The 17196-nt window shown below is 36.4% G+C and overlaps 1 long non-coding RNA gene across 1 annotated transcript; it reads right to left on the bottom strand.

The window, feature by feature from the left end:
- Positions 1-6677: 6677 nt before the first annotated feature.
- LOC113362043 lies at positions 6678-14733 on the bottom strand. The gene is made up of 3 exons (XR_003365512.1): positions 13873-14733; positions 11836-11935; positions 6678-7728 (listed from the first exon to the last, which is right to left on the bottom strand). It is a non-coding gene; the product is annotated as an uncharacterized LOC113362043 (long non-coding RNA).
- Between the last annotated feature and the right edge of the window lie 2463 nt (positions 14734-17196).

A 17196-nucleotide genomic window follows, 5' to 3' on the forward strand; every position in this document is an offset into this window, starting at 1 on the left:
GATAGAGTAGATAGACTTTTGAGTGATAGATAAGTTCAAGTCTCCACGTACCTTTTTGTCGATGAAGATCCATCAGTTCCTTGAGTAGTTCTTCGTTTTTGCATGATGAACGTCGTGGAGTCTAGAGCTCAACTACACTTACTATCCTAGTCCGATACTTAGCTATATGTAGACTAGAAATCAAGACTTATAGTTTTGGCAACTAAACTTAACAAACAAGCTTGAGATAGAAATGCTTGCGAGTTCGACCGAGCAGTGCTCTAACAATAATATCTTCTCACTTGAAGATAGGGAGATTATATTTCCCGCGGGCGCTGGTACCAGTAATTGATTAAATTTTGCAAGATATGCATAAACTTGAGAATTGTGTGGGCTTATGATAAGCCTATTATTGTCGAGTACTCATTTATAGTAGCTACTGAAATAATGAATGATGGTGGTTGTTAACCCCTCTGCAGAGAAATATCTACATATGTGATTGGTATGCACAAAATCCAAATTATATTGGATTGAAATCTCTTGAATATCGCGATTTATGGATCCAAGACTTAACACCTTAAAGGTGCAATCCTGAATTCTTAAAATTACAGGTTGGTGTAGTCGTGATGCGTTATTAAGATAAATTAATCGTTTTAAGAGTGATTGAGGGTTATACTTTCAAACCCTAGGATTGGTTCAATAATACGTTGTTCTCTATATGATGCATTTTTGCGTGGTAGTCTTGAAGGACTCGTATTGCATTCACACAATCGATGTGCTCGGAGAACATATTCAAATTTGTAATATATAGCGGATTCAAATTATATTTAGGAAGCCAATTGACTCGATTATGTCATGTTTAACAATCCTTTATGTGTTTTAAAAATTTTGGTACCAAACCAAAAATCTGGATTAATTAGTTGATGATATCAACTTTATAGGTCTCTTGAGAAGTCTTTAAAAACACAAAATCCACGCTTTAGCAGCATAAATATCAATTTTCTTAAATCCACAGTTAAAATATTATGCTTGCTAAAACTTGTCTATAATATAGACTATAGATTATGATTTTGGTGCTTCTATAATACTCATATATTTTAGTTAGCATCCATATCTATGTCAAAAGTTGTACTCTTTCCCTTCGTTTAAGGTTTTATCCCAAGTGGTTTTCCTGACAAGGTTTTAATAAGGCAACATCCTATTGACATTTAATTTTCTTTCAAAATGTTGATATTTGTGCTCTTTTTCCTTCGTCCAAAATTTTTCTCATTGGATTTTGCTGGCAAGGTTTTAGTGAGGCAAATTAATTCAACACGGTGTTATCCAAGGGGGAGTATTTCGGTTATTTGGTGGATTCCCACCATGTGACTACTAATTTTCCCATAGTTTGCGTAATGTATACAGCTCAGAGAACCGGATACTAAGCAGTATTGATATCTCTGTTGAATTGATGATACTAAGTTATAAAAGGTATTCAAGATCACAATAATAATAAAGAACACTGATATAATGTAAATGGTACTAAGTTATCATGAGACACAAGAGATTACGTGGTTCGACTTTTGTCTACGTCCACGGGGTAATGAGTGATTGTTTGTATTAAGTTGTGGTGGTTACAAAGATCTTAAATGCTTCCCAAAGTAATAGAGAGAACTCAAGTTGGAGTAAATACTTAAGTTCTAAACATTAAAGAGGTATAAGCTTAAGACTAGATGTTCTTCTCCTAGATATTGAATGCCCTTGATTTGTTGGTGAAGCTTGGTATTTATAGCCCCTTCTGCTCCAGGTATATCTTTGTTGTCTTTGGATCCATCGTTTCCTGATATACATTTCGTACAAATGGTACCTTCGTTCACCTCATGCTTTCTCCTTTCGGACTCTGACACCTCAGTTGACCCACGTTCCTTTGCAAACTTCCCAGCCTCAGTACAGATTGTACCTTCGTTCGCCGCTAACCTTTGCCAGTCAGACTCTGCTACATCATCTCTCTCCACGTGCTTTGATTAAGCGTGTAGATAAGAGATTTGTGCATTTAATGCGGATTAGATATATCATCTTCCCCTGTCCCTTCGCCAGCTTCCTTTCCCTAGACTAGGATTTACTTTTCTATCTTGGCCGTCGAGGTATCCCTTCTTGGGATAAGATAAAGTAGATCTGCGAAGGTGTCATCTGCTACTCAGGTTCGTCTGCATAGAGAGGGATATACAGTTATCTTGCACGCGACCACTGAAACCGTGACACGTGCTCCGCAGAATATTGATATTCACACACCATTAACTAGGTCATTTTGTTAGACCAAGTAAACATCAGAACCCCTTATGAATTTGGATGTCATTCATAAGGCATAACCACAGATACAATTTTATTCACTTATGGTGATGTATCTACATCTTGGATCTTTACTGAAGAGACTACATCAACTACTTCTGCAAATCATCTTCGAGAAGCTAGCAATCCGAGACACAATGTATTTAAAGAAGCATGAAGACCCAAGAACACTACTATTAATAGACTAACACAAAATAAGACTTCATGAACTAGCAATATTCTTCACAAAAAAACAACAATCTTCGACATTCAAGAAATCCGTTCATCAAAATTGGGAAGTCTTGACTCGAAGATTTGCAAGCCAAGATTCAACTGAATTACTTATCAGGGGGAGCATCATATTAAAAGTTATTTTATGGGACTATCACGTTGTACTCTTTTTCCTTCGTCAAAGTATTGTCCCACTGGATTTTTCCTTGTCAAGGTTTTAATGAGGCAACATATTGAAAAGTAGATGCCATATGATTGTCTCTGTATGTAATTGAGATGAACTCTGCCATGATAAAAAAAAATAAGATAAAAATAAATAAATAATTGAGCTCATCTGCTTTGATTTGTAGTGTCTGCATTTATAATATCTTAGGATTTTTAATCTAGATGATGAGGTACCACTTGATTCTAGCACAATTCACATGTGATAAGAAACTTGCACATGCACGATCTACCATTTTCATCGGTTAAGTAGACTGTCAACCACTTTAGAATACTAAATGGGACTTGACTAGCTTGTTCTTTGGTTGGCTGGGATAGAAGTTGGAGGATACATAAAGAAAAGCAACCATTGAATTTGACTGGGTACATCGAAAAGGGCCACCTCTTGCTAAGTGTCATGTGATTTTTCTTTTTGTTCATAAGTTAACAGTGCTATCTCATATTGTTATGTTCTCTTAAAGTGTTTCTTCAGTAGAAAAAAAAATATATCGGAAAAAGAAAAGAAAATAAAGAAAAAGTAAAAATTTAGGAAAAAAAAGAAAAAAAAATATAGATAAATAAATGACAAGAGAGTCCATTTTGTTATGTTTCAAATGTTAAAGTCAATGTTTCTCTATTGCCTCAAAAATAAGAGAGTATTTGATGTAAATAAGAGTCTTGTTTTTGTTATATGTTGTAAATAGTCTTGTAATAAGCAAGGAGGGTGTAGCCGTCGATGTACAACGCGGGTAAGCTGAAATATCACCAACTGTTAGGTGAACATTCACAATTCTCGTAAAGCCGGATATCTAGCGTGACTTTGAATTCGGTTCTTAGCTAAAAACTATCTCTTAGTAATTGGCAGTCCTAACTTCTGATCATTCTATATACATGTGTAGATACACTTTACACTCTTATCACTTGTCCTTAATTGTTCCAGTGCTAGAATTTTGCCTTTGAAAGCTAGATTGACAGATCCATTTTGTTGTGAGTTTAAACTGAACTGCAGGTGTTACGAATCATACAAGGTGAGCTCTCTTTTGACCTAGAACTTTGTGGGTATGTTCTAAGCAAGCCCTCACGAGACTTCAACTCGTCCACTAGGTATACTTAGTGGTTTAAAAGGCTTATTGCATTCGCTAAATACAATCGAGAAACCAGCGACAGTGGTATATGTAGGATTTCCTTAGTTTTTGTTTTACTCGAGGACGAGCAAAATTCAGGTTTGGGCGTATTTGATAGGTGTCAAATAGTGCATAATTTTATATCATTTTACTGGAATTTATCCCATCTCATGCGCTTTAATTCTTCATTTCATCCCAAATTCTGTATTTTCATTGTTTTTCAAGTATAATTACGTTTACTAATTTAATTTTGTGTTTTTAGGTAGTAAATAAAGCTTGGATGCTTAGAGAAGCAAAAGGAACGGGAAATTAGTGGCCAACGGCAGAAAAGAAGAGGGTTCCGCTAAAATAGTGTAACAGAAATATCACACAACAGGCTGTTGTCGTCTTCGATCTTGCTTGCAATCCGTTTGTGCAACTACATCTAGCAGTGGGCTTAGGGTAAGAATTGGGCTTGGAAAGAAGTCAAGGCAAGGTCTTAACCGGTTTTTATATATGGTACATCAAAACTGGATGTAATGCACAACGCCTTAGCATCGCCTGTTTTTCTCCCCTAAATTCCCTTCACGACCAGGAAACCTAATTCATTTCTCACCATTACTTCTACGGACAACAGAACTACCTTCATCTCTTCCTTCCCCATCTCTATCAACCCATACCCCTGTCTACTGCATCCACCAAACCACAATAAATCTACCTTTTCTCTTCCCCATTTCACACTCGACTCCCATTTTCTCACCTTGTTGTCCGTATCCTATTTGGATACTCCCTTGGAGCTGCAACTAGGTTTACTTCTTTTGACAAGAGAATGGGTATGAGAGGTCAATCTCTGAATTACGTTGAGACAATTCAAGGAGATAATTACAACAAGTAAGGGAACAGAAGAAATCTGAAATTGTTGGAGTGAAGTATAAGTTGCCGTATGAAATCAGTTGAAGACTCCTTCAATTATAGCTTGTATGTGATGTCGATGGAGTGGTTGGTGATGATGAAATCCGTATATTTTGCGTTGTCATTTGGTGAGTGATGGATATCTCAATCCCTAATTTTCTGATTGTACTTTACTGAAAATGGGTTTGAGAATAGGGAGAATTTTGTATAAATAGGGAGGCAGATGTATGTTGAAAGGCAAGACCGGGTTAGCCGGTGAAATCTGTTGTTGTTAGGTTTAGGTTTAATTTAAATTTTACTTATGTTCTAAAAATCTCTGCTAGGGCAGAGATGAAACCCCTTTATTAATTAGAATTTCTCTTGTTTGATTTCACTTCTTCTCCATGGAATTTTATTGAAAAGCATGACTTGATTTCTGAAGACTAGCAAATTACTTTCACCTTGTATGTGAAGCATCCATGGTAGTTATAATAATACTTTGTTATGTATTCAAGCTCTATGTAAACTGCTTAAGTTCAATTTGTGATTACCTATGCCTTAAACAGATAGGTAATTCTAGGAATTGACATATTTTGCTGAGAGTAAGTCATCATATTTGTTAGTGATTATATCACATATTCAAGGTAGTTTGAGGCTAGCATCTCTATAGCTCCTTGATTAAAAGAGAACTAGTATATCAAATCAGGAATTTCTATGCATGTAGGTGGTGGATTCAAATCCTAGTTCATATTTATTTTTTCTTTTAATATTGTTGCTTTAGTATAATCATCAATCCTAGCCGTATCGGCAAACAAAACCCCTTTGTTAACTCTTTTTTTCTTTAATTAGTAATAGTAGAACTTAGAAGTTTAGCTTCGCATCGTTACAACTCCATGTGGGATCGACCTGTATTTGCCATATCTATGTTATAGACACTGTGCGCTTGCAGTTTAATATTGTAGGTTTCTAAGCCTACCAAGTTTGGCGCCGCTGCCGGGGAGTTGGCATACGGTCAAAAACTTGGTAGGCTTAGAAACCTACAATATTAAACTGCAAGCGCAAAGTGTCTATAACATAGATATGGCAAATATAGGACGATCCTACATGGAGTTGTAACGATACGAAGCTAAACTTCTAAGTTCTGCTATTACTAATTAAAGAAAAAAAGAGTTAACAAAGGGGGTTTTGTTTGCCGATACGACTAGGATTGATGATTATACTAAAGCAACAATATTAAAAGAAAAAATAAATATGAACTAGGGATTTGAATCCACCACCTACATGCATAGAAATTCCTGATTTGATATACTTCTCATCGTTACAACTCCATGTGGGATCGACCTGTATTTGCCATATCTATGTTATAGACACTGTGCGCTTGCAGTTTAATATTGTAGGTTTCTAAGCCTACCAAGTTTGGCGCCGCTGCCGGGGAGTTGGCATACGGTCAAAAACTTGGTAGGCTTAGAAACCTACAATATTAAACTGCAAGCGCAAAGTGTCTATAACATAGATATGGCAAATATAGGACGATCCTACATGGAGTTGTAAAGATACGAAGCTAAACTTCTAAGTTCTACTATTACTAATTAAAGAAAAAAAGAGTTCACAAAGGGGGTTTTGTTTGCCGATACGACTAGGATTGATGATTATACTAAAGCAACAATATTAAAAGGAAAAATAAAGATGAACTAGGGCTTTGAATCCACCACCTACATGCATAGAAATTCCTTATTTAATATACTAGTTCTCTTTTAATCAAGGAGCTAATATGTGATATAATCACTAACAAATATGATGACTTACTCTCAGCAAAATATGTCAATTCCTAGAATTACCTATCTGTTTAAGGCATAGGTAATCACAAATTGAACTTAAGCAGTTTACATAGAGCTTGAATACATAACAAAGTATTATTATAACTACCATGGATGCTTCACATACAAGGTGAAAGTAATTTGCTAGTCTTCAGAAATCAAGTCATGCTTTTCAATAAAATTCCATGGAGAAGAAGTGAAATCAAACAAGAGAAATTCTAATTAATAAAGGGGTTTCATCTCTGCCCTAGCAGAGATTTTTAGAACATAAGTAAAATTGAAATTAAACCTAAACCTAACAACAACAGATTGCACCGGCTAACCCGGGCTTGCCTTTCAACATACATCTGCCTCCCTATTTATACAAAATTCTCCCTATTCTCAAACCCATTTTCAGTAAAGTTCAATCAGAAAATTAGGGATTGAGATATCCATCACTCACCAAATGACAACGCAAAATATACGGATTTCATCATCACCAACCACTCCATCGACATCACATACAAGCTATAATTGAAGGAGTCTTCAACTGATTTCATACGGCAACTTATACTTCACTCCAACAATTTCAGATTTCTTCTGTTCCCTTACTTGTTGTAATTATCTCCTTGAATTGTCTCAACGTAATTCAGAGATTGACCTCTCATACCCATTCTCTTGTCAAAAGAATTAAACCTAGTTGCAGCTCCAAGGGAGTATCCAAATAGGATACGGACAACAAGGTGAGAAAATGGGAGTCGAGTGTGAAATGGGGAAGAGAAAAGGTAGATTTATTGTGGTTTGGTGGATGCAGTAGACAGGGGTATGGGTTGATAGAGATGGGGAAGGAAGAGATGAAGGTAGTTCTGTTGTCCGTAGAAGTAATGGTGAGAAATGAATTAGGTTTCCTGGTCGTGAAGGGAATTTAGGGGAGAAAAAAAGGCGATGCTAAGGCGTTGTGCATTACATCCAGTTTTGATGTACCATATATAAAAACCGGTTAAGACCTTGCCTTGACTTCTTTCCAAGCCCAATTCTTCCCCTAAGCCCACTGCTAGATGTAGTTGCACAAACGGATTGCAAGCAAGATCGAAGACGATAACAGCCTGTTGTGTGATATTTCTGTTACACTATTTTAGCGGAACCCTCTTCTTTTCTGCCGTTGGCCACTAATTTCCCGCTCCTTTTGCTTCTCTAAGCATCCAAGCTTTATTTACTACCTAAAAACACAAAATTAAATTAGTAAACGAAATTATACTTGAAAAATAATGAAAATACAGAATTTGGGATGAAATGAAGAATTAAAGCGCATGAGATGGGATAAATTCCAGTAAAATGATATAAAATTATGCACTATTTGACACCTATCAAATACGCCCAAACCTGAAGTTTGCTCGTCCTCGAGTAAAACAAAAACTAAGGAATCCTACCTATACCACTGTCGCTGGTTTCTCGATTGTATTTAGCGAATGCAATAAGCCTTTTAAACCACTAAGTATACCTAGTGGACGAGTTGAAGTCTCGTGAGGGCTTGCTTAGAACATACCCACAAAGTTCTAGGTCAAAAGAGAGCTCACCTTGTATGATTCGTAACACCTGCAGTTCAGTTTAAACTCACAACAAAATGGATCTGTCAATCTAGCTTTCAAAGGCAAAATTCTAGCACTGGAACAATTAAGGACAAGTGATAAGAGTGTAAAGTGTATCTACACATGTATATAGAATGATCAGAAGTTAGGACTGCCAATTACTAAGAGATAGTTTTTAGCTAAGAACCGAATTCAAAGTCACGCTAGATATCCGGCTTTACGAGAATTGTGAATGTTCACCTAACAGTTGGTGATATTTCAGCTTACCCGCGTTGTACATCGACGGCTACACCCTCCTTGCTTATTACAAGACTATTTACAACATATAACAAAAACAAGACTCTTATTTACATCAAATACTCTCTTATTTTTGAGGCAATAGAGAAACATTGACTTTAACATTTGAAACATAACAAAATGGACTCTCTTGTCATTTATTTATCTATTTTTTTGTCTTTTTCTTTCCTTTTCTTTTCTTTTTTGAATTTTTACTTTTTCTTTATTTTCTTTTCTTTTTCTGATTTTTTTTTCTTTTTCTACTGAAGGAACACTTTAAGAGAACATAACAATATGAGATAACACTGTTGACTTATGAAAAAAAATAAAAATTACATGACATTTAGCAAGAGGTAGCCCTTTTCGATGTACCCGGTCAAATTCAATGGTTGCTTTTCTTTATGTATCCTCCAACTTCTATCCCATCCAACCAAAGAACAAGCTAGTCAAGTATCATTCAGTATTTTAAAGTGATTGACAGTCTACTTAACCGATGAAAATGGTAGATCGTGCATGTGCAAGTTTCTTATCACATGTGAATTGTGCTAGAATCAAGTGGTGCCTCATCATCTAGATTAAGAATCCTAAGATATTATAAATGCAGACACTACAAATCAAGGCAGATGAGCTCAATTATTTTTTAGTTTTTAGTTTTTTTTATCATGGCTGAGTTCATCTCAATTACAGCACAGAGACAATCATATGGCGTGTACTTTTCACCCCCAAACCTAAACTAAACATTGTCCTTGATATTTATAAAGATGATCATAATTATAACAACATACCATAAGGACCATGCTGAGTAGAGAAAAGGAAAGAGATTATCATATATCCGCGAAAAGCAAATTTAGAACTCCATTATTCAAGGCTAGAATCCAACAAGAAATCAACTGATAAGAAAATTGGATTGGCACAATAAACAGAAAGAGAAAAATGTAACCGACTCAAGATAGAGAAATTGGACACTTACCTATTGGATTATATACACACATGATTCACCGTAAATATACAACCTAAAGAGCTGAGGATCGACCCAGAAAATGACATGCAAAGACATCAACAGTCTTACACAAATATAACATGAGAGTGCAAGTAAGACTTCAGATGTAAACGAGTTACCCTTAAACCATAAGTTTTCAACAAATGTGTTTTTGAACACAATATCTTGCAATTTTGGAGGTGACGCATGCACAAGATCTAATTCAAAGCGGTCTTTGCTAAGGACGGGCATAGATACACATTCCAACTGTGGCTCCTCAAAGGTATCATATTTAGCTGAAAAATAGTCTAAGAGGACTTGGGAAGCACATAATTCCATACCTAGATTAGGAACTCTCAGAAAAGTTGGTTTCACAATATTGTTACAAATAAAATCTAGGTTGGATGGAACATTATCAGTTTGTGACATAGGAAGTAAGTTAGGCACATCTAAGTTGCTCACACGTATGAGATCAACATCACCATTATTATCAGTCACATCAACATCTCCTAAGTCAGAAACTAGAATTGCAGTATCATGCTTGTTGAAAAAATTAGCAAGTCTCAACTCAGAATCATCATCATCAAAAATTTCAGTCTCATGCATAATAAAGCCAGAAGAAACATCATGATGTAACCTAGGCAGGGTATCAGACACATCCAAGATATTTTCATGCATACGATCATTGGTGTCAACAGAAAATTCAACCTTTCATAAGCCACAAACAAGTTGTGTAGCATGATCATCTTCACAAAACAATTGCACAAGCCCCAAATCAACATCAATTTCATGCATATATAAGCACTGAGATGTATGAAGATCAAATGAACTATTAGTAGTGGAGGTTTCTACAACATGATCTAACGTTTCAGAATTGCATAACTCTGAGATTCTGCATTCATAACTAACAACCTCTTCTACCACCATATCATCATCATCGTCACATATACATGAAAAGGTTACCCCGTCCAAACCATTAGTGTTCTCTTCCCATACATCTGCCTCTAAAATAGGCAAACATGCATTAACATTTTCAGCAGCAAGGTAAGAAACACCATTTTCAGAATCAAGTTCATATGGAAAAATAAACATTTCACATTCATAGTCCCTGTGCTCATCACATTTTTCATTTTTATTTGGTTGCCTCATTACAGGTTGTAAACCTTGTGTAGAGTCTCCAGTACATAAAATATTCAGATTGTTTATCCTTCCTAGTTCACAAGTTGGTGAGTGTAAGTTATTCTCATACATTTGATGGAAAGTATTTGCACGACCCATTTTAGACTGCTTAATGGCATGCAATTCAAGGCAGTTCTCAACCAAATGGCCTAAGCTATGACACAAGATACAAACAGAGAATTCAGTCTGGTTACATAACTTGGGTGCATCAGAATTTTCATCTGTGCACCTCTCTAGAGATTCAACTCTCCTAATTAAGAATTCTATATTTTTATAAGAGTCAAAATCAACATCTGACTCATGGAGATCATCCATATCATGTGACACTGTCCTAGTTTCCCTATAAGATTCCCATTGATGGGTTTTCTCTGCAACTTCAGCTAGAAAGGACCATGCATTGTCCACAGTCATATCAATGAAATCATCATTACACATAGACTCAACCAAGGCTCGAGAATTAAAGTCTAATCCTTCGTAAAGAATTGCGACCAGTCTCCACTTCTCAAAGCCATGGTGAGGGCATTCAATCAATAAATCATTAAACTGTTCAAAATAATGAAAAAAGTCTCTCCATCTAACTGGACAAAACAATTAATATTTTGACGAATATCAATAGTCCTATGATGTGGAAAGAATTTTCTGAAAAATTGATTTATGATTTGTTCCCAAGTGGTAATTGACTATGGTCTCAAACTGTAAAACCATGCTTTAGCTCTTTCTTTTAAATAAAATGTAAACAAACGCAGTCTTAGAGAGTCTTCGGACATATGTTCGGATTGCATAGTCCGACAAATTTCTTCAAACTCTCTTACATGATGATAAGGGTTTTCATATTCAACCCCTCGATATATTGGAAGCATTTGTATCATATTCGCACTCAATTCAAACGATCCATCATTCTGGGGTAAGACAATACATGATGACAGACTTACTCTCGCAGGATACATGTAATCCTGGAGAGTACGGGGCAGATTCGGAGCATCACTCATAATTGCAAGTTGGGCAGTTCTATCCACGACAGAAATATGGATTTCAACTAGGTGCTCTTGATCAAATGTAACTAGGTAATCAGCTTGATAACGAGAAGTAAAATCATAGCCGAGCATACATATCTATTCAAATTAAAGTATAGTTCCCAACAACAAACAAATGAGTATACCAGCCAAACGTATGCACATATCAGAAAAAAAATGCTTATGGATGTGAGAAACTAAATCATGATAGCATGCACATACACACCATACATTGCAGGGAATGAAATCATTTATCGCAAAAGCATCACATTAATGTATCGAGAATTTTACCGCGGTACAGTTTCGGGAGAGTGCGCTACTAGCCTACTACCAGACTTGTTCTGCTCCTTCTATTTTTCCTCCCTGACTTGCGCAGCAACTTTGTACGCACCTGGTAAACTCACCCAAGAAAAATCACCGTCCAAAAATGTGTAGCGCAACCAAAAAAGAATGCTATAGTGTATAAGATGGAGAAAGGTTAACGCGTACAGATTGAAATTGGTATACACGTTACTAACTAAAACTAATATAAACTAAACCAACCACTAACTATTACTAATGTTAAGCAATATACAAGCTATAGGTGGGATAGAAACTAATTAAATGCTATGTACATACGAAACTCCTAAACTGCGAGCAAGTAAATGACTAAAGAAAACAAAAGTAACTACAGGACAAACACAATCAACAAGTTCCTACTAGTACTAACTGCTACAGGCTATAAGCTGCCAAACAAAAAATGAAACGCTAAAGTGTTTAAGTACAGAGAACCTACAAAAGACCAAACTGAACTTTATGAAATGAAACAAACAGGAAAATGAAGGACTAAAGCTATATTATTATGCAATCTGTACTAAAACTATGCACCAAAACTAATGAATACTAATAGCTACAGGACAAATGCAACACACCATTTATAGATACAAATAAAGCTCAACTGATCCATCTAGCTACATGATTAAGAAGAACTAAAGTAAAACAAAAGTCACAGACTAAACTAATTCCTAGATGCAATCTAACTAAAATTCAAAATCAAAAGACTACATGACAAAATCTATGTTGGATCCTACAGATGTAAAAGAAACTTACTGATCTACCTAGACTAAGGAAAAAGTGAAATGTGAACCTAATTATTTACAATGAGCTATGGACTACGACACTTTAAACAAACTTTATAAAAAAAACAAAAACTAAAGCTATGGTCTACAGAACATGATGCAGGAACAAAACACAAGTATACGTACATTCAACTTTTAATGGAATACATACATAGGAGGAACTCAACTAACTAAGTAATAGCACCACAATTAAATAGAAAACAAAGGAAAGCATGCAAAGATTCATAAAACTGTACGGACGATATACATATATATATATATATATATACTTTTTAAGAAAACAAAGACTATGTACAAATCCTAACTACAACCAGTAAAGCAAAACCTTTTAATTCCAACTACACCGTTTGCCAATTTCCTGGCAGCGGCGCCAAAAATTTGGTAGGCTTAGAAACCTACAATATTAACCTGCAAGCGCACAGTGTCTATAACATAAATATGTCAAATACATGTCGATCCCACAGGGAGTTGTAACGATGCGAAGCTAAACTTCTAAGTTCTACTATTACTAATTAAAGAAAAAAAGAGTTAACAAAGGGAGTTTTGTTTGCCGATACGGCTAGGATTGATGATTATACTAAAGCAACAATATTAAAAGGAAAAATAAAGATGAACTAGGGCTTTGAATCCATCACCTACATGCTTAGAAATTTCTGATTTGATATACTAGTTATCTTTTAATCAAGGATCTATAGAGATGCTAGCCTCAAACTACCTTGAAGATGTGATATAATCACTAACAAATATGATGACTTAATCTCAGCAAAATATGTCAATTCCTAGAGTTACCTATCTGTTTAAGGCATAGGTAATCACAAATTGAACTTAATCAATTTACATAGAGCTTGAATACATAACAAAGAATTATTCTAATTACCATGGATGCTTCACATACAAGGTGAAAGTAATTTGCTAGTCTTCAGAAATCAAGTCATGCTTTTCAATAAAATTCCATGGAGAAGAAGTGAAATCAAACAAGAGAAATTCTAATTAATAAAGGGGTTTCATCTCTGCCCTAGCAGAGATTTTTAGAACATAAGTAAAATTCAAATTAAACCTAAACCTAACAACAGCAGATTGCACCGGCTAACCCGGGCTTGCCTTTCAACATACATCTGCCTCCCTATTTATACAAAATTCTCCCTATTCTCAAACCCATTTTCAGTAAAGTACAATCAAAAAATTAGGGATTGAGATATTCATCACTCACCAAATGACAACGCAAAATATACGGATTTCATCATCACCAACCACTCCATCGACATCACATACAAGCTACAATTGAAGGAGTCTTCAACTGATTTCATACGTCAACTTATACTTCACTCCAACAATTTCAGATTTCTTCTATTCCCTTACTTGTTGTAATTATCTCCTTGAATTGTCTCAACATAATTCAGAGATTGACCTCTCATACCCATTCTCTTGTCAAAAGAAGTAAACCTAGTTGCAGCTCCAAGGGAGTATCCAAATAGGATACGGACAGCAAGGTGAGAAAATGGGAGTCGAGTGTGAAATGGGGAAGAGAAAAGGTAGATTTATTGTGGTTTGGTGGATGCAGTAGACAGGGGTATGGGTTGATAGAGATGGGGAAGGAAGAGATGAAGGTAGTTCTGTTGTCCGTAGAAGTAATGGTGAGAAATGAATTAGGTTTCCTGGTCGTGAAGAGAATTTAGGGGAGAAAAACAGGCGATGCTAAGGCGTTGTGCATTACATCCAGTTTTGATGTACCATATATAAAAACCGGTTAAGACCTTGCCTTGACTTCTTTCCAAGCCCAATTCTTCCCCTAAGCCCACTGCTAGATGTAGTTGCACAAACGGATTGCAAGTAAGATAGAAGACGACAACAGCCTATTGTGTGATATTTCTGTTACACTAGTTTAGCGGAACCTTCTTCTTTTCAGCCGTTGGCCTCTAATTTCCAGCTCCTTTTGCTTCTCTAAGCATCCAAGCTTTATTTACTACCTAAAAACACAAAATTAAATTAGTAAACGTAATTATACTTGAAAAATAATGAAAATACAGAATTTGGGATGAAATGAAGAATTAAAGCGCATGAGACGGGATAAATGCCAATAAAATGATATAAAATTATGCACTATTTGACACCTATCACATATGCATGTCCAGATCCTTTATAAGTTTACTCGCAATTGTACTCTTTTCCCTTCGACCAGGTTTTGTCCCTTTGGGGTTACCTAATAAGGTTTTAACGAGGCAACAGTTGCATGTCCAACACTGTTTCGAGTCCTTACATTCAGGTTTTTCTCTTTTGAGTTTTCCTGATACGTTTGTAATTAGCTTAGATACAATGTCATCAGAGGAAGTGTTATAAACGTGTAATTATGTTAAGAATATGTAGGGTGAATCTCGTTTATTACCGGGATGTCCTTATGGCTAGTCCTATCAATAGAGGCTATAATGTTTGTCTAATACACAGAGATTAGTAGAATTTCTCCCTTATTCTTGTATTTACTTTGTGTCTTCTTCTTCCCTTTCTTCATTTCACAAAAGCACCTACTCTTTTTGGCATACGAACCAATTAAGTTATATGCATTTCCATTTTCGTCTTGCCCGTTGATATACAATCCCATAATCTTTTCTATTCGAGCCAATATCCCGTTTTGGGACCTTACTGCCCTTTTCTTCTGAGTTATCGAGACCAGCATCTCCCCATAGAAACATTCAACCAATTCACAGACCATAACTCCCCTTTCAAAGTACAGAAAACACCATCACTGCCTTCCACTGATTTGGTATTCAAGACATGCCCTAATTCTTCGAAAGCTATCTCATCAAAAGTGACAGCCAACAAATTCTCGTCACCTCCGTTCACCGCAGAAATCCAACCCCATCAACAGTTTCCATTCTATAGCTCAGTTCATCACTACCAGTTTCGATCCAACCTTTTGCTGCCATCTCCATTCGAGTATCGGCAGTTCATGTGAACACCAGCCTTCAAAAGCACTAGAACTCAACCAGAATTGAACTCAAATCACACAGACCTTAACTTGACTGCTGTATTATTTCTCAATCTATTCTCATACAGACGAACCTATACTCTTCCTTTGTTCGAACGACAGCAATTCAGGTCTTGGGACTGAAGGTTTGTAGTACAACCACCTCCTAACCAAGATCATTTTCCTACATAACCCATTCTGCACTTCCTTCCTGGATATCCATTCCATACAAGAACGATCAATACCTTAACCCAACAGTACCTTCAGCTCAAATCAATCACCACCACTGCCAGCAGCTAATTCGATCCATCTCAAACAATCAGTACCCCATCTTCATTCATTTCAAGATCTGTACATGTTGTTAACCCCCACTGCCAACTACAATTCACGACTAGCATCTGTAGACAGCCACCAGGTTGCATAAGAAATAAAAATGTCTTTTGTGTTCGGTAGAGAACATAAGATGTTGATGAAGAAATGTGTAGGAGAAATGGACAACTGTCTTTCATGTACTTACTTATGATTCCACAACAATAACTGATAATAACCGACTACAGATTAAGCTAAATACTGGCAACGAAATGATACGGGCACTCTCCTCCTAGGCTGGGGACATGACAATACCATCCCCTCCAAAACATCCTTGTCCTCAAGGATGAATGATAAGAAATGTATAGTGCTCCTTCTACTATAGCATGCCTATCTCTACTGTTCGTAGTGCTCCTAGTTGTAGATGTATGTTTGTGAGATGAGTGAACCTCTATGTACAGTTGTAGCTCAAAATAATCACCCAAAACTACCCCCAAAAGACTTTGAGGGATTAAATGTCGTTTCCACTTTCCTTTCAAAGACTAACACTTCCTTAGAACGCCATTTGTGTCGAAGTGAGAAGCCCCATAACTGACTGCAACATGGAAAGCATCGACAAGGATTGTTCACGGTGTGGCTTATCAGATTAAAATGCACAACTATTGCACACCACCCGATTGCAGCTCCGTTTGTTGTCACTTGCAGCACCTATATCCTTCTTTTCTGAGTACCACAAATCTGTAGCTGTCGGGAGCACAGCCTCGTATAAGAGGTATTGAGCATCTCGGTACTGATCAACCTATCGGCTTGTATTACCCAGAGATGATTCTCGCTAACCTCTGCCAGGTTGCAACTCTGAACAGATATAACAAAAACTAGCCACTTGAGATGTTGCCGGCGGTTAAGTGGAGAATGCAAACATATCCATCTAACAGCTCCTCCACTCGACAACCCCATAGGAGACAAACTATATTCCCACGTCAAGGGCACCTCGAACATCAGCACCACTGGAATGTGAATCAATGTAGATATGAGTCGTAATCCCATTATTCTTTCATAGAGATTTAGATGTGAATGGCCTCTCCATGGTTGATAATCCAAACCCAACAGTTGATTATAGAGAAAATATGTAAGCTGAGCATCACCATTTGTTGTAAATACCCAGTTCAAAGAGACCAGAAGGGGAAAGTCCTGGAGTCCCATATACTGACCAGCTGAAAGTAAGACACCCTTCAGTTGGTAAGCCAAGGTATTCGCTGACAT

Source organism: Papaver somniferum, chromosome 3, assembly GCF_003573695.1.
Source record: "Papaver somniferum cultivar HN1 chromosome 3, ASM357369v1, whole genome shotgun sequence".
Classification (NCBI taxonomy): Eukaryota; Viridiplantae; Streptophyta; class Magnoliopsida; order Ranunculales; family Papaveraceae; genus Papaver; species Papaver somniferum.